Source organism: Equus przewalskii, chromosome 17 (genome assembly GCF_037783145.1).
Source record: "Equus przewalskii isolate Varuska chromosome 17, EquPr2, whole genome shotgun sequence".
Classification (NCBI taxonomy): Eukaryota; Metazoa; Chordata; class Mammalia; order Perissodactyla; family Equidae; genus Equus; species Equus przewalskii.
Window position 1 is genome coordinate 42,659,476 of NC_091847.1, and position 19,210 is coordinate 42,678,685.

Consider the following 19,210-nt stretch of genomic DNA (forward strand, 5'->3'; position numbering starts at 1 on the left):
GAAAGACAGTTCAATGAAATAAGGAATAAAATTAATGATCAGATGGAATTCTTTGCAAAGGAAACTGAAATTATGAAGAAAAACCAATCAGAAATGTAGGAGATGGAAAACACAATGAATGAGATAAAGGAAAATCTGGAGTCCTTAAATAACAGAGCTGATCTGGAGGGCAGAATTAGCAATTTAGAAAACAGAAATATAGAAATGGTTCAGATGAAGGAGGAGAGAGAATTAAGACTAAAAAGAAACGAAGGAATTTTCTGAGAAATATCTGACTCAATTAGGAAATGCAACATAAGGATTATAGGTATTCCAGAGGCAGAAGAGAGGGAGAAAGGAACAGAGAGCTTGTTCAAAGAAATAATAGTTGAGAATTTCCAAGACCTGGGGAAAGAGCTGGAACTACAAGCAAAAGAAGCTAATGTGACTCCGAACTACAGCAACGTAAAAAGACTTTCTCCAAGACATATATAATAAAACCGGCAAAAGTCAATGAAAAAGAAGAATATTAAGGGCAGTGAGGAAGAAGAACATAACCTACACAGCAATCCCTACCAAGCATTCAGCAGATTTCTCAGCAGAAAGCTTAAATGCTAGGAGAGAGTGGAATGATATATTCAAAATTCTGAAAGACAAAAATTTTCAGCCAAGAATACTCTATCAAGTAAAAATATCCTTCAAATATGACGAAGAAATAAAAACTTCCCCTGAGAAACAAAAGCTGAGGGAATTCATCATCACAAGACTCTCCCTACAAGAAATGATCAAGAAGGCCCTCATACCTGAAAACAAAAAAGGGTTTACAAAGCCTTGAGCAAGGAGATAAAAAGGCAGACAAAATCAGAAAATTTCAGCTCTTTATCAGAACAGGTTAACAAACACTTAATTATAATATTAAAGATAAAAGGAAGGAAAACATCAAAAATAACTATAATCACTTCATTTTAACCACAAACTCACAACACAAAATGGAATAAGTTGTGACAACAATAAATTGAACAGGGAAGAGGAAAGGGAAGGAAACTGCTTAAACTAAGGAAATAAGAGGCTATCAGAAAATGGACTATCTCATCTACAAAATCTTTTATACAAACCTCATGGTAACTACTAAACAAAAAATAACAGAGACACAAACGATACATAAAGAGAAAACTGAGAACACCATCATAGAGAACTACCAAACTGAATTGGCAGACTGAAATATGTGGGACGAAAAACAAAGGAAATACAGAACAATCAGAAAACAAGTGATAAAATGGCAGCATTAAGCCTCATATTACAATAATCACTCTGAATGTAAATGGATTGAATTCTCCAATCAAAAGACAAAGAGTGGCTAAATGGATTAAAAAACAAGAGTCAACAATATGTTGCCTCCTGAAAACACATCCCAGCTCTAAAGGCAAATACAGGATCAGAGTGAAGGGATGGAAGACAACACTCCAAGCTAAGGCAAACAAGGGAAAGCACATGTTGCCATACTTATATCAGATAAAGTAGACTTCAAGATAAAAACGGGAATGCGAGACTAAGAGGACAGTATATAATGATAAAAGGTCGACTCGCCCAAGAGGACATAATGCCTATAAATATATACGGACGTAACACAGGAGCACCAAAGTACATAAAGCAACTAATAACAGACCTAAGAGGAGACATTAACAGCAACACGATAACAGTAGGGGACCTTAACACCCCACTTACATCAATGGATAGATCATCCAGACAGAAAGTCAACAAGGAAATAGTTAAATTAAATGCAAAACTAAGCCAGATACACTTAATAGATAAATATAGAACACTCCATCCAAAACAGCAGAATACACATTCTTCTCAAGTGCACATGGAACATTCTCAAAGATAGAACATATGTTGGGAAACAAGGCCAGCCTCCATAAATTTAAGAATATTGAAATCATATCAAGGACCTTCTCTGACCATAATGCTATGAAACTAGAAATCAGCTACTAGAAAAAAGCTGGGAAAGTGACAAATATTTGGAGAATAAACAAAATGCTACTGAACAACCAATGGATCATTGAAGAAATTAAAGGAGAAATAAAAAAATATCTGGAGACAAATGAAAATGAAAATACACAACACCAACTCAGAGGGGATGCAGTAAAAGTGGTCTTAACAGGGAAATTCATGGCACTACAGGCCCACCTTAACAAACAAGAAAAATCTGAACGAAGCAATCTTAAACTACACCTAACAGAAAAAAGAACAAAGATCTAAGTCAGCAGAAGGAGGGAAATAATAAAAATTAGAGCAGAAATAAATGAAATTGAAACAAACAAAAATGGTAGAAAAGATCAATGAAACTAAGAGCTGGCTCTTTGAGAAAATAAATGAAATTGACAAACCCTTAGCCAGACTCACTAACAAAACGTAAGAGAAGGCTCAAATAAATAAACTTAAAAATGAAAGAAGAGAACAACAGACACTACGGAAATACAAAGGATTACAAGAGAATACTATGAAAAACTCTATGCCAACAAATTGCACAATCTAGAAAAATGGATAAATTCTTAGATTCGTACAATCTCCCAAAACTGAACCAAGCAGAAATAGAGAATCTGAATAGACCAATCACAAGCAAAGAGATTGAAAGAGTAATCAAAAACCTCCCCCAAAATAAAAGTGCAGGACCAGATGGCTTCTCTGGAGAATTCTACCAAACATTCAAAGAAGATTTAATACCTATCCTTTTCAAACTATTCCAAAAAATTGAAGAAGATAGAACACTTTCTAATATATTTCACAAGGCCAACATCAGCCTGATCTCAAAGCCAGACAAGGACAATGCAAAGAAGGAAAATTACAGGCCAATATTGCTAATTAACATAGGTGTAAAAATCCTCAACAAAATATTGGCAAACCAAATACAGCAATACATTAAAAGGATCATACAACATTATTAAGTGGGATTTATACCAGGGACTCAGGGATGCTTCAACATGTGCAAATCAATCAATGGGATAGACCACATTGACAAAATGAGGAATAAAAACCACATGATCATCTCAACAGATGCAGAGAAATCATTTGACAAGATCCAACATCCATGTATGATTTAAAAAACTCTGTAAAATGGGTATAGAAAGAAAGTACCTCAACATAATAAAGGCCATATATGACAAACACACAGCCAACATCATACTCAATGGGGAAAACTGAAAGCCATCCCTCTGAAAACAGGGACAAGACAAGGGTGCCCACTCTCACCACTCTTATTCAACATAAAGTACTGGAGGTTTTGGCCATAGCAATTAGGCAAGAAAAACAAATAAAAGGTGCCAAATTGGCAATGAAGAAGTGAAAATCTTGCTATTTGCAGATGACATGACTTTATATATATAAAACCCTGAAGAATCCATCTGAAAGTTGTTAGAAATAATCAACAACTATAGCAAAGTCTCAAGGTACAAAATCAACTTACAAAAATCAGCTGGCTTTCTATACTCTAATAATGAACTAACAGAAGGAGAACTCAGGAATACAATCTCATTTACAATTGGAACAAGAAGAATAAAATATATAGGAATAAATTTAATCAAGGAGGTGAAAGACCTATAGAATGAAAACTATAAGATACTATCAAAAGAAATTGATGATGACATAAGGAAATGGAAAGATATTCTGTGCTCATGGATTGGAAGAATAACCAGAGTTAAAATGTCCATACTACCTAAAGCAATCTACAGATTCAATGCAATCCCAATCAGAATCCCAATGACCTTCTTCATGGATATAGAACAAAGAATCTTAAAATGCATATGGGGCAACAAAAGACCCCAAATGGGTAAAACTATCCTGAGAAAAAAGAACAAAGCTGGAAGCATCACAATCCTGGACTTCAAAATATACTACAAAGCCGTAGGAATCAAAACAGCATGGTACTGGCACAAAAACAGACACACAGACCAAGGTAACAGAATTGAGAGCCCAGAAATAAAACAACACATCTATGGACAGCTAATCTTTGACAAAGGAGCTAAGAACGTACAGTGGAGAAAGGAAAGCCTCTTGAGTAAATGGTGTTGGGAAAACTGGACAGCCACAAGCAAAAGAATGAAGGTAGACCATTATCTTTCTCCATACAAAAATTAACTCAAAATTATTAAAGACTTGAATGTAAGATGTGAAACCATGGAACTCCTAGAAGAAAATATAGGCAGTACACTCTTCAACATAGGTCTTAGAAGGATCTTTTCGAATACCATGTCCACTCGGGCAAGGGAAAGAAAAGAAAAAAACAACAAATGGGATTTTGTCAGACTAAAGAGCTTCTGCAAGGCAAAGGAAACCAAGAATAAAACAAAAAGACAATCCACCAACTGGGAGAATATATGTACAAATCACATATCAAACAAAGGGTTAATTTCCAAAATATATGAAGAACTCACACAATTCAACAACAACAACAGCAACAAAACAACCCAATCAAAAAATGGGCAGAGGATAGGAACAGACATTTTTCCAAAGCAGATGGCCAATAGGCACATGAAAATATGTTCAACAACACTAATCATCAGTGAAATGCAAATCAACACTACACTGAGATATCACCTCACACCTGTTACAATGGCTATAATCACCAAGACAAAAGATAACAAATATTGGAGAGGATGTGGAGAAAAGGGAAACCTCATACACTGCCTGTGGGAAAGTAAACTGGTGAAGCCATTATGGAAAACAGTATAAAAAATTCAAAATAGAAATACCATATGATCCAGCTACCTTACTAGTGGGTATTTATCCAAAGAACTTGAAATCAACAATGCAAAGAGATTTACACCCCCCATATTCATTGCAGCATTACTCACAATAGCCAAGACATGGAAGCAACCCAAGTGCCCATCAACTGATGAATGGATAAAGAAAGATGTGGTGTATATATATATATATATACAATGGAATACTGCTCAGTCACAAAAAAAGACAAAATCCTCCCATTTGTAACAAAATGGATGGGTGGTAAGGGTATTATGTTAAGCGAAACAAGTGAGACAGAAAAAACAAACACTGTATGATTTCACTCATATGTGGAAGATAAACAAACGTGGACAAAGAAAACACTAGGGGTTACCAGAGTGGAAAGGAGTTGGGGGGTGGGGTAAAGGGGTAAAGGGGCATGTATATATGGTGACGGACAAATAATAGTGAACAACTGAAATTTCACACGTTATAAACTATTGTGACCTCAGTAAAAAAACCAAAATATATACATTTTGATTTGTGGCTAAGTGATTTTAATTAACCATCCTCTGTTAGTCCCCTAAATGGTATCTTCTGAATCATATGCCTGGTATTCTTAATGTGATCAAAAGCAGTGAATCATTTGTCTTTAAAACCTAATTACACCAGAAATGTTAAGTGTCTGATATGCATACAAATAAGCTCAGCTACAATATTTTATTTCATTGCATTTATTTCATTGCAGCATCTGCTCAACAAGGATTTCCCTTTTAAATATATATTTTATTGAATGCATAAATATGATCTTTTTGAACCGCACACTTAAAATATCTCTAGATATGCATGCTAATAAAACTTCCTTAGAGAGATCAGCACAGACCATTATTCTTTCAATTATGAACAATACATTATTTACATGTAGAATAGCAGCTAATTATAATTAATATATCATTCTAGTTGCTTGGCAGGGATTTCTAAGTTTATGAATGCCTTCTAAAAGTTTCTCTGTGTAAGAATCAGATTGACATATTACAGCAAAACTGTTTGTTTTTGCTATTCTATAAAAACTGACAATTATCTTTTGGCCATATAATACTTATCTAATCTATGTGGACATTTATCTTCCTCTACATTTATACCTATAATTGTATCAATATCTATATCAGAGATGTGATTAGACCCACTCAAGCAAGCTTATGAAGGGAGATTTAGTGTAGGCAGAGGACAGATATCGGTGATATCTGTGGAGAGCATCTATTGCTTGCTCTGCTCAGCATCCTTTCTCTCTCTTCCTCTTGAAATGCCCCCATTCCCCATTCTGACTTCAGCTTTGTAGTTCCATAGTCCCCGTATCCTTATAGTCTGAACACATGACCACACCTAGGATAATTGGTGACTTTCTCAAGTTGTTTGAAATCAGAACCTGGGGAAGAGAAACTGTCTGTCTCAAGCAACAGCACTGTGAGAAGTGAGAGCCCAAAGCCAAAATATCTGTTTCAACAACAGCAAAAACAACAGTTGATATTTGTTGGGTTCAGACATTCTGCTAAGCACTTTAAACGTTTTACAACAATGCTATCATTAGTCACAACATTTTACAGGTGAGGAAATTATAGATTAGAATTGTTACCCAAGTCTTAGTGCAAATGAGTGATTGGCCCTTGAAGTCAGGAAGTCTGATTTTAATGTGGCAACTTTTTAAAAAAATATTTATTTTATTGAAAAATGCGTTCATTTATTTATGATGATGTGTATTCCCATGGCACCAATGCTAAAGCTATGAGAATGTACAGGGAGAAAACCTCCTTCTAGCTATCTGGTTTCTCTCCCCAATACAGCCCTATCATGAGTTTAATGTCCATCCTTCCTAAGATATTTTGTATGTATTTCAGCAAATATATAATTCTCTCCCTCTTTTTTTTATTTTTTGATGTCATATTGACTTTTAACATTGTGTAACTTTCATGTGTACATTATTATATTTCAGTTTCTGCATAGATTTTGTCATGTTCATCACGAATAGTTTAGTTTTTATGCATCACCATAAACATGTGCCCCTTCACGCCTTGCTGCCTGCCTCCACCCCTTTTTTCCTCTGGTAATCACTGATATTTTCTCCTTATCTACGTGTTTACCTTCCACATATGAGTAAAATCACATGGTATTTGTCTTTCTCTGTCTGACTTATTTTGCTTAGCATAATGCCCTCAATGTCCATTCATGCTGTCACAAATGGCAAGATCTCATCTTTTTTATAGCTGAGTAGTATTCCATTGTGTATATATACACCACATCTTCTTTATCCATTCATCCATTGGTCGGCACTTGAGTTGCTTCCACATTTTTGCTGTTGTGAATGAGGCTGTGAGGAACATGAGGGTGCATAAGTCTTTTTGAATTGTTGACTTCATATTCTTTGGGTAAATACCCAGAAGTGGAATAGCTGGATCATACAGTATTTCTATTTTCAGTTTTTTGAGAAATCTCCATACTGTTTTCCACAGTGGCTGCACCAGTTTGCATTCCCACCAGTGGTGTATGAGGGTTCCCTTGTCTCCACGTTCTCTCCAACATTTGTTATTTCTTGTCTTGTTAATTATAGCCAAGCTGACGGGTGTGATGCGATATCTCACTATAGTTTTGATTTGCATTTCCTCAATAATTAGTGATGTTGAACATCTTTTCATGTGCCTGTTGGCCATCTGTATATCTTCTTTGGAAAAATGTCTGTTCACATCCTGTGTCCCTTTTCCAATCGAGTTGTTCATATTTTTGTTGTTGAGTTATATGAGTTCTTTATATATTTTGGAAATTAATCCCTTGTCAGATATATGATTTGTAAATACTTTCTCCCAGCTTGTGGGTGGTATTTTCATTTTGTTGGTGGTTTTCTTTGCTTTGCAGAAACTTTAGAAGAAAATATAGGTGGTGCACTCTTCAACATGGGTCTTGGCAATATCTTTTTGAATACCATGTCTACTCAGGCAAGGGAAACAAAAGAAAAAATAGACAAATAGGACTACATCAGATTAATCTGGCAAATTTTTTTTATTTTTTTTGCTGAGGAAGACTCACCCTGAGCTAACATCTGTGCCTCTTCCTCCACTTTTGATGTGGGCAGCCGCCACAGAATGAGTAGCAAGTGGTGTAGGTCCATGCCAGGGATCTGAACCCACGAACTCCAGGCTGCTGAAGTGGAGCACACCAAACTTAACCACTATGCCACAGGGTAGGCGCCCTAATCTGGCAACTTTTTTTTCTTTTGAGGAAAATTAGCCCTGAGCTAACTGCTGCCAATCCTCCTCTTTTTGCTGAGGAAGACTGGCCCTGAGCTAACATCCATGCCCATCTTCCTCTGCTCTATATGTGGGACGCCTACCACAGCATGGCTTGCCAAGCAGTGCCATGTCAGCACTCGGGATCCAAACTGGCAAACTCCAGGCTGCTGAAGCAGAATGTGCACACTTAACTGCTGCGCCACCAGGCCAGCCCAAACCTGGCAACTTTTAACAGTACATTCCCCTCTACCAGTTGGAGAAAACCTGTGTGAGAATGTAATGCACATCACACAGGAATTAGACAAGTGTGTCAGGTGGTATTTGAGTCTGTGGTTTCAGTTGCTTCTGAGATATGGCTGTATCAGTGCTACAGCTTCTGTCCTTCCAACAGTTGGAATGTTTAAACATTCCTTTAATTTCAACAGCATCTCTCGTTCTCCTAAGTCTCAACTCTCTCCATAAGCTAGTTTAGGTTGGGTGCTGATACTCCAAGGAAAGGAAGCACAGTAAAGGTGAGTCCCTCAGTGTTGTAGAGGATTTGGGAAGTCGTTATCCATTGTTGATCTCTCTAGGTCCCAAGGGCGGCTAGACTCCCTTTCTTTCTGCATCCCTCTGTCTTCTTTAGATCTTAAACTGCATTTTATCCAGAATAAGTTGTCAATATATTCTATGTATTTAAGAAACTATTATGTAAGCAGTGTTTTTAACTTGACTGAGAGGAAAGAAAGATATACAGCCATTAAAATAACAGATTCCTTATGACACCTTGAAACCATTTTATTATATGATGAATAGAAAAGAGACGATAAGATCCTTCACTGCTACTACGGATTTTTCTTCTTTCCATTTTTTTACCCACTCTTTTAAGAGTAGTTCAGGAACCATGTCCCAAGATCTCCTCCAATTGATACATTTCTTTAAGCTTGTATAACTTTGTCTGAATTATACAAATACAAATTGACTTTCATAAGAGAATGAATGTACACTCCTTTAAGACAGTGACCATAGTTCGCTAAGCACCATTCCGAGTACTCAATAAACACTAAAAGTATTATTTCCAAGTCACTTTTTAAATTACCAACTGGTCAGCATTTTAAAGAAAAAGTCTTTGATCTATATTCATTCTTATATCAATTACCACTATGCCATTTTGTTTCCCATTTACGATAGGCCAAGTAGATATTGTTTGTTCATTGCAAATAGCATCCATACACTGTTGATTTTTATTACCTAAAACTGCAAATTACTCACTGAAAGCTACACAGTATGCTTCTTTCTATTTCTGCCGGTAAATTGGTAGGAAATAGGGTGGTCAGAGCTGCATGTCTCCAGAGGCAGTAAATGTTGGACTGAATTAGACAAAAGAAAGAAAGGAGGTATTAGGAATTGGGTTGAAGAAACAAAGGACCAGGGTACGTTGGAGGGCTGGTAATTTTTCCTGAGTTAGGTTGATTAACTTGGGGAAAATTGATCTGGAAAGAAAGCATTTGTAGCACAAGTGTTTTACATGACTTGTGCTTCTTGGTTCCTTCATCCATTAGATATTTATTCAGTACCTACTGAGTGCCAACTACTACAACAGCCTCTGCGGATAAAATTTAGCTTTTTTGTCTTTAATCAGACAGATGTGTAAACAATGTGACAAGTATGATAGTGGATCAAGGAAAGCATAATAAAGATGCCTTAGGGCTTAGCGGTGTGTGTGTGCACATGAGAGAGCGTGTGTGAAGTGTGTGTGTGGGTGTGTGAAGTTTCTCTGCCTGAAGGTAAGATTTTATACCAGTAAACAGTGTTTGTAAACTTTCTTTCTACTATTTTCTTTCCAAATATTTGCTGTTTCCTTTGTCATATTTTCCACATCAGGAATGGGTCAATATTCTCCAATAATGTATTACTATGACTATAAAATTCCCTAAGGTTTCATGTAAATCTCAAGTCAGAGAACTGTAAGTCAGAAACCGGAAAATTTACAGTTAGTGTGATGTCTTGGAAAGTTTCATTCTATAAAAGAAAAATATCAACATCTATAAGAACCAGTGATGCTTTGATTTCATGGCTCGTGTGTCCATAAAAATTCAAGGTACAAGGTAGCAATATTTTATATAAATATTAAGAAGGAAATCCTTTCCAAGGGAATATTTTTCTCCATGTAGCTTCCTTTATAATATTTTCTAATTAGACAGGACTTTGTACTTTCTTCCCCAATTATCTAAATGTTGATAAAGTTGATAAAATCTGGTATAAACCAGCAAGATTATTCTAAGGTATCATTAGAAACTACTAAAAATGCAAAATGATATATAAATGCTTTTTCAAAACAATGGACAAAATAGACTAATTGTTTCACTTGGATTATGCCCAGGCATAAATAATCTTTCCCTCTACAAATTACCACAAGTACAAGAGCTAGAACAAAATTGACAGAGGATAAACAATGTAGGCTTGGATATAGATGCCAGAAAAATCAATTTATGAATTATTTTCCAAAAATTAAAAGCACTTACCAGATGTAAACACAAATATCTCTAAGCAGATGCAGTTTTAAGTTTACATTTATTTTCCTAAATTCATGATATTTTAGCATGTTATGAAGGATCATATATAAGTCTACTCCAACAAAAATAAATTTACGTTAAATAGTAAAGAAAGCCTAGCCAACAAATTTTGGTTAGCTAACATAATTTTTAAGGCAGTTATATTTTTAAATTGTTAGACATATATAGCCATATAAACATCAAATAGAGACTTAAAAAGAAATTAAGCATATATTAAAATGTCATGATACTGACATGAATATTTACACTGACTTTACAGATTTTGTTTGATGTGTGTAGGAAAGGGATACGGAAGGAGGAACAAGAAGACAGGTGAGCAGAAAATAGAAGACCAGTCTGAGTCTGCTCCTGATGCCAACATTCAACAATAAACTTACCCTTAGGAGGGCAAGGTGGAAGAAAAGAAAGAAAGCCTGAACAGACCTGAATTCAGGGTGCAGGGAGAGGAAAATGAATAGAAGATATAAATGTCAAAACTCCTTTAATATATGATACTTGAATCCTGGTATGTGTACAAGTCCAAAAAATATGTACACACATGTCTTTTTATCTATGTAAATATTTAAATAACTATCAGCTCACTTCTGACTTTATGTTTAAGAATGAGAACTAAGATTGTCAACACTGAGCATGCACACCTTGAACCTCACCCTGTTAGAATTCTTCTTGATAATTTCAATATTTCCCATTCTGTGGAGTTTCCAATATATGGTAGGTCTTTGCTATGTGTTTGAGGATCATCTTCATAGGAGTTTGAGGCAATATAGCCTACTTTGTTGACACCACACTGTTCTCCTAACAGTAGGTGTTTCTAAAGATAAGGAAAATGTTCACTGAATATAATAGAGAGTGTGTTTAGTATGAATGAGGAGTGGTCATCTTACTGTCTTTTGTGGAGCTGGTCCAACATATAATGAAAAATGAATATATAATGAAAAATATAACAAAATGAATGAATTTCACTTATCTTCACCCTGATGCCAAAATTCTGCATTTTTTCTTTTACATTAAATGTTCTGCTTTTCATTCTCTTTTCCTCTCTTTCTCCACTATTTAAAAAAATCTTAACATGTCATTTTCTTTCCTATATTCTTTCTCTTTCTTTTTAAAGTATTTGTGTGTGTGTGTGCATATTTATGTGTGTGTGCGACACAAAAGGCCAGAAGGCTTGAAATCACCTGTGCCCCTTACTTACTGGAATAGTCCACTTCCAACGCTAGCCAATGTTGCTCACACTTTGCACATGTACCTTAACATGGAACGAAAGTTTATGTAAAAGTAAATAAAACAAAAATCTAAGTAGAAGAAAGGGCTTGTGAATTTGTGAAAGTCCTGATTATTAGCAAAAGGAAGGTCAAGAACATGGAAATGGAATCCCTTTTGTGAACTTTTCAAATCTGTCTAGTATCTCTTTGTTGTCAAAATATTTTTTCATAAGTCCAAGTTCCAAATTGATCAGAAAATCAGTGAGTTCCTCAAAAATGAAACAAAAAAGCTTGGCCAGCAGAGATCTCTTTTTAAGCTGGACTTCTATCTATATATTTTAGTTGGCTTTGTTCTTTTTCATGTCTATGATATTACAGAATTTTTATTGATTTTTAAAATATAACCTGGTTAACTGTGCATATTAATCTCATCTGAAGAAAATAGTTACCAAAAGTAGAGTTCTTTCTAAAAAGCACTAACAAAAGTTTCATGACACATAATGATACATTACAGTTGATCCTGTATCTAGTAACTCTTAAAAAGTTTAATTAAATGTTTTTCCAGGGAAAAGGCCCTTAAAATGATAACCAGTCTGTTTATATAGATCTGAGTCAAGCTGGCTGCACACTGAGTTTATTTATGATCCTTAATATCAATTAATATTTGTTGAGTTACTACTAAATACATAGGTGTACTAGATGATACTTGGCTTACACCAGACATGCCTCAAAAGTGATGGGCGAGCTTCAGGTGAACACATCAATGCCTACTTACATGTGTGTAGCCATTAACAAATTTCACATCTTTCCACTCAGGAATGAATAAGAAATACATATTGTTACAAATCCATCTGCAGGGACAGTCCCTCAAGATTATACAAAACTGTTCTCTGACCTAGGGTGGTCTCAAATTATCTTGAGGAAATCTGGAAATGATTTTCATCCTTAACCAATGTTATTCCTTCCCTGCCTTTGTTTCCAAGATCAATAGGACAGCGGAAACAATGGGAAGGTAGCAAGAGGGATATGTCAGCCAAAGAATAGTTGAAGAGGAAGGAGAGAAGTCTCATCATGGGCTTTAATTTTGGTCACTCTCACAGCTGTCTCCTTTCAGTTGTCTGCCCAACATCTGAGCAAGAAGATTAGAAAGCAATAGTTTTTAGACAATTTTACATAAATTTATTTTTGAATCGGTAACACTAAAAAATTCAAAAGGTACAGAAGGTATAAAATGAAGTCTCCCTCCCACCTAGGTTACCCAAATACCCGGCTACCTCTCTAGAAACTTTTGATGTTTCTAGTGTCTTTGCGTGCGTGTGTCCTTTCAGAGAGGTTCTAAGCAAATTGCATGCACACACACATACGCACATGCAGATGTCATTTTTATTTTTGCACAAAAGGTATAATACTCTATACATAAGTTCTTCACTTTGCTTTTCAAAAATTTAACATTTGATCTTTGAGATTATTCCTATCAGATTATAAAGAGTTTAAAAAGATCTTCTCTCTCTCTCTTTCTCTGATGGCTGCCTCTTATCGTATGGCTGTAAAAGAATTTATTTAACCCATATTATATTCACAGGCATAAACAGAATTTCTAATTTTTACCACAATGAATAAACATGCAATCCTGGCATTCCTAGTGTGTCTAATTGTACCTGCAGGTACATTTCTAGAAGTGAAATTACTCAATTCAAGGATATGTATATTTGAAATTTCAAAAGCTATACTTGAATTGTCCTTCATAAAAGTTTTACCAATTTACATTCCCGCCAGCAATGGATGAGAGTGTTTGTTCTCCACACCCTTCTCAACACCATATACAAATAGATGATTCTTTTTTTCAACTTGATAGGCAAAAAGTAGTTTTTCAGGTTCTGAATGTCTTTCTCCCATGGTCTTCACTATGATTGCAGTTTCATTGCTTTACATTTAACAATTGTCCACTTCAGAATTTATTATGATGTAAGATTTAAGATGTACACCCACTTTTTTTCCCCGATGGCTACTAAAATTGTGCCCACACCATTTGTTAATGAATCCATCCTTTTCCCAAACACTTGGAAAGGTGCTTTCATCATATATTAAAACCTCATAAATAATTGGGTCTTGTGAGTTTTGCATCTTGTCCCATTGACCTGTTTTTATAGCTTTACTTATAAAGTTTTAAAATATGTTGTAATAACTGATAAGAGAATTTCCTCTTCAACACTTTTTAAATTCAGGATTTTAGTTTTCATGTGAACAAATTTTAGCAGCGTTAGGCCCCATTAGAAAGCCTACTTCAAGGTGTTTTTGGATCTGGAGTTTATTTATAAAGGACCTTGCTATACACTTAAAAGTAAAATAGTATTCTACAACATTTCCTTGCCAAGATAAAATATCTAAGCGACATGAGGGATAAACAGATTTGTGTTAACAAAATGCCATGATTTGTGTTAGCAAGATAGTTAGCAGATAGTGTCCACATCAAAATATGTTCCCAGTTTTAAATTATTGACTTAAAAACTAATTTTAAGTACCTAAATTATTGATTTCCAAACTAATTTGGGAGTACAAGCAATTAGTAAATTGAAGGCTGACTACCAAAGGAGATATAAAACTAAATGAAAGATATTGTTGGTAGATTAATCAAGACAAAACTTTATGGAACATTAAAATTGAGAATAAATAACTAGAATTTTAATTATTTAGGACAGGGTTTCTGAAGCTGGCTTTAATTTTGCTAAACTATGACTATATTTTCTACCATTTGGAAAAACACAACAACAACCTTTAACATCTAACACCACCCATTTACCTCTGAAGTCAAAACAGTTCTATCTTTCATCCAATTCATTAGCAACTGTGGAATCAGCAGTCCACAGATTCCATTCAGCCATGCCGCATTTGGCTCATGGGCATGAATATGGGCTAGGGATGAAAACTGAAATGAAAGACAGAGATGGAATAGACATCATTACTTCATCAAGTAGAGAATGAGAGGCCAGTAGTATGTTTTAAAGGATAATAAAGAAAAGTTAGGGAATGAAGCAATCCAATGCTCTGTAAGTGTCAATTTCTGCAGCCTTCTCATAAGCTTTGGCCAGAACCAAGTCCTCCAGCTCTTGCAAAGTGTAAATGCCAACTGAACTGTTCACTCCAGCCCCTACCCCGCCCCAGTGCAGTCAAATCACAATCACCATATCTGTCCAAAGGCAGTGTGTACCGGTGCACAAAAGGATGGGAGGGAGGGGTGAAGAGAGGGATTGGCTAGTGCTAAAGGGAGAGCTTTTCCACAGAGTTCTATGGTTGCTATAGTAACAGCTTCTTTTGTTTGTACATATTCAGAGCAGCTGCTTCCTTTGGGTTTCTGGTGGCAGGGACGTCATCATGTTATGGAGATAACTGAGAGGGAAAGACGCACCACTCCGACTATGGAAAATAGTTTCCATTGTCACATTATTCTTGTTTAACTGGGTTTAACTTTTTACTAGGATTAAATGTGAGTTTTGAATGTTGGTAACAAGATCTTTTAAAAGATGAATTCCACCAAGGAAAGACCTGGATGTCCTGTAATCTGCAAGATGTCCTGTGCTAACTTGAACAACAGACCTCCACTCTGCCTTAAGGCTTGAAACTCACTGTTCTCTTTCACCTGGTGTACGTGCAAACTGTATTGCCAGCTCCCTGGGAGGTATCTGTCTCTTGTTGAGAAAATACCCCTTCTGAATGCCCACAAATCCCTGTTCACCTTTCCAAGTCCTAATTAATTCCTCTAATTAGAGCTTTTTCTGGCTGCAACCATTTACAAAGTTGAATTGCTGCTTAAAAACAAATTTAATGAATATTCATAAACTAATAATACTCGTGAAATTAACCATCCTGTTGCCCACATACCGCTATTAAAAGCAGCCTATTAAGGCCCTCTATAGACCTTAGTAAAGAAGGGCCATCTCCAAGGGAAAGGTAGAGAAAAATACTGTTTTATTTTAAGGAACAAATGCCTTTATCTATCTAGCTATCTAGCTATCTAGCTATCTATCTGTAAGTAATGAGGAAAAATAAGGTTTTATTTTAAGGAATAAACATCCTTCCAACATATGTATATACGTATACGTGTATATGTATGTGTGTGTGTGTATATATATATATACATATATATATAAATATGTATATTTGTTAGTATATGGCATAAAATAGAAACCCAAGGGGTTAAAAATATTGATGCAGAACATTAAAAATGGCATCTGCTACTTGAGTAGTCAAATTTTGTAAATACACAAACTTAAGATGCAAATAAGCAAAGCAGAAGGCACAGACGTCCTTACAAACAAATTAATGTTGAACATAGGTGTACTATTGAGTTCCTAACCCTTTGGGATTTTGGAAAAGTGCAATAGGAAAGCAAAGCGACACTTTTGTTTTTTATTAAAATTTATTCATCATTTGCCTAATGAGGGGCTTTTAAACTTTGAATTTTTAGTAAAATCCATGAAATATTTGATTGGTTTAATTTGCCAACTGCAAGTATTCACAGGTACTACATCTTAAGCCTCAGTTCATGGCAATTTGATTACATATTTGCCTGAATTCTCACCACAACACATTCATTTTATCCTGATATTGCATAAAATCTGAATGAACAAACTTTGATTAAAAATTTGATAGAATCTAGAGAACAGTAAAGGCGTTTAGATTATTTAATTAAATCTAGAATTCCTGAGAATTACTATTGGATCTCATATGTATGCATATTTATTTCACTTATATAATAATGATATTTTAGATCCAAAGATTTTGTACTAACTTCAGTTCATTATAAATTACTAAAGGTGAAATTTCGAGTCCAAAGACAAGCACAAATATTCCAATTTCTCTGATTTCCGACTGCTTGATTTCGGGCAAGTTGTCTAACCTCTTTGAATAGCAGTCTCACAAACTATAAAACAATTCTACTAACACCTTTGGGGCATGTTTCTAAGAGAATCAATTAAGATGAGACATGTAACTTCATGCAGCAACTGTAAATATCATATGATGCTGTTACAATGACGCATCTTATTACGAGAAAGTAACCAGTCTTTGTTACTTTTCATCTCACGAATTGTTTTGATTTTCACTTTTATCCTCTTCTTATATTCTCACATATTCTCAATATGATGATGATATCTGAATCTCCTAATTTAGTAACATTTTCTTTTAAACTTCACACCTGAATTTCCCCAATGTTTGCAACTGAAGTCCTGTTGATATCCTAAATGCATTGGATTCAAATCTGAACAACTCATAGCATCTTCTGAACCAACTTCTCCTCCTCCTGTCATATTTCTTGTAAAGGCATTATCTTTTCTCCAATTCCTAAAGTTCAAAAATCTCAGTTACCTTTTCCTTAAATCAGAGTGATTAAGTTTTACACCTTCACAACTTGGGGCTGTTCTCATGGATTTGAGCTTTCATTTTCACTCCCATTAAACTCTCGTTGAAATTATGGATTTGTTCAGACTATTGTAGAGAGTCTCTAGAGCTCCAAGTTCCCCAGCATACTGCAGACCAATTCCTTTTCTCAAAGCACATATTACTGTCTCCCCTAAATAATGAATGATTTCTGGCTTCCAACTGTTCAGATGAAACTTCTTATGCTGACCCTCAGGGCATTCCATGATCAAAACCCAGCTTAAATGTTACTGTTATTTTCGTTGATCTTGTAAAATGAAACTTCTCATGATCCTCTAACATTATGCACGCATTTACAACTTTGCTTTTTGCAAGTCTATGCTTACTCTGTTTCACTTGCCGTGGGTAGCCTTTCTCTATCCCAACTTGTAGAGGTCAAATGTCACTTCTTTATGAATTTTTCCTCAATTCCCTCCCTCATATTGAGGTAGACCTTGGTCTTTCCTCTGGTTTTGTGTCATTCTTATTTTTGTATATTTTTGATTGCCTCTGTGAGATTTTTAGATATATTATTTATTCATTTTAGTGTTCACTATAGCAACTACTATAATAAACTTTAATATGGAAGGTACTTTAAATGAATAAAATTTCTACAAATTTAAACAGTTTATACATGACTATGGATAATTTCTAATCTATCAATAAAGTATGTCCCAGAGTGAAACTTGGAGTTTTTCTAAACTTTTTTCTGATTCCATACTTTGCATCTTCATAATATCTCCATTTGAATAGTTCATGAATAACTTTAAAACTACTTGTATAATGCTATGTAGTTTATAAATAAGATTATTGCCTGGATATACCTAACAAGTTGTCTTTGCTCTCAAAAAGAAATGTACAGGAAAAGACATCCCTTTTCTCCTTGAAGACAGCTGATGCCTGAGACTGAGGTATCTATCTGGGGATCCTGGAAGGGGCCAGCTTAAGAGGACATTCCCTGCAGGCTGAGGTAGAAAAGTATAAAGACGAGAAGAACCAGGTCCATGATAACAGAGCAGAGCTGTTGAATTACCAACCTTGGATCTGTCCTACCTCCAAATATCTTGTTACATAAGATAATGAATCTCTTGTTGTATAGCCTCTTGTAATCAGGTTTTCTGTTACTCTTGGCCAAAAATATCATAAAGAATGGCACAGGAATTCAGAGAAATGAATTGATGATAGACCATGAGATCCCAGGGAGAAAGAGAGAGATATGAAGAGAGTAGGGTCACAGTAGAAATTTAATTTTTTTTTAAGATTAGTCCTGAGCTAACAGCTGTTGCCAATCTTCCTCTTTTTGTTTATCCCAAAGCCCCCAGCACATAGTTGTATATCCTAGTTGAAGATCATTCTAGTTCTTCTATGTGGGGTGCCACCACAGCATGGCCTGAGGAGCAGTGTGTAGGTCTGTACCTAGGATCTGAATCGGCAAACCCTGGGCCACCAAAGTGGAGCACACAAACATAACCACTCAGCCTTAGGGCTGGCCCCCTAAAAATTTAAAATTTTTATGAGATAGGTAATATTTCTAAGTTATAGCAATTAATTCCCCTGTACTCTAAAATATATCCCTGTTTTATTTGAGTTAGTACATAGATTTCAGGTTCTTACATCCAAACAATCTCTAAAAGAGAAGATGTATTATCACACTCAATCATCATGACAATATCTCTGTACGTAAAAGATTAATTTTTCTTCCATTTTAGAGATGGCAAAACTGAGGGTTGCAAAGGTCATAACTGGTAACTAGAGGAAGTGTGAACTTGAATGCAGATTTTCTGACTAACAAGGCTATGCCTTTTCATCATGCTATGTCCTTCATGTGGCATACACTTTACTGCCTCATTATAGTCCTTTATTTCCAACTTCTCCAGTAATATCAATTATATCACCTCTTTTGCTTCACAAAAACGATTTTTTTTTTGCTGAGGAAGATTTTCCCTGAGCTAACATCTGTGCCAATCTTCCTCTATTTTTGTATGTGGGTCACTGCCACAGCGTGGCCACCAGTTAGTGGTGTAGGCCCAGGCCTGGGAACTGACCCCAGGCCACC

At 35.4% G+C, this 19,210-nt stretch overlaps 1 protein-coding gene and 1 long non-coding RNA gene across 13 annotated transcripts in view; both read right to left on the bottom strand.

Annotated features, from left to right (window-relative positions):
• Window positions 1-19,210, bottom strand: part of KCNH7 (potassium voltage-gated channel subfamily H member 7) — a 472,129-nt gene that overhangs the window by 392,015 nt on the left and 60,904 nt on the right. The gene's annotated exons all lie outside the window — the stretch shown is intronic.
• Window positions 13,101-15,026, bottom strand: LOC139076801 (uncharacterized). The gene is made up of 3 exons (XR_011528783.1): window positions 14,922-15,026; window positions 14,540-14,665; window positions 13,101-13,283 (listed from the first exon to the last, which is right to left on the bottom strand). It is a non-coding gene; the product is annotated as an uncharacterized lncRNA (long non-coding RNA).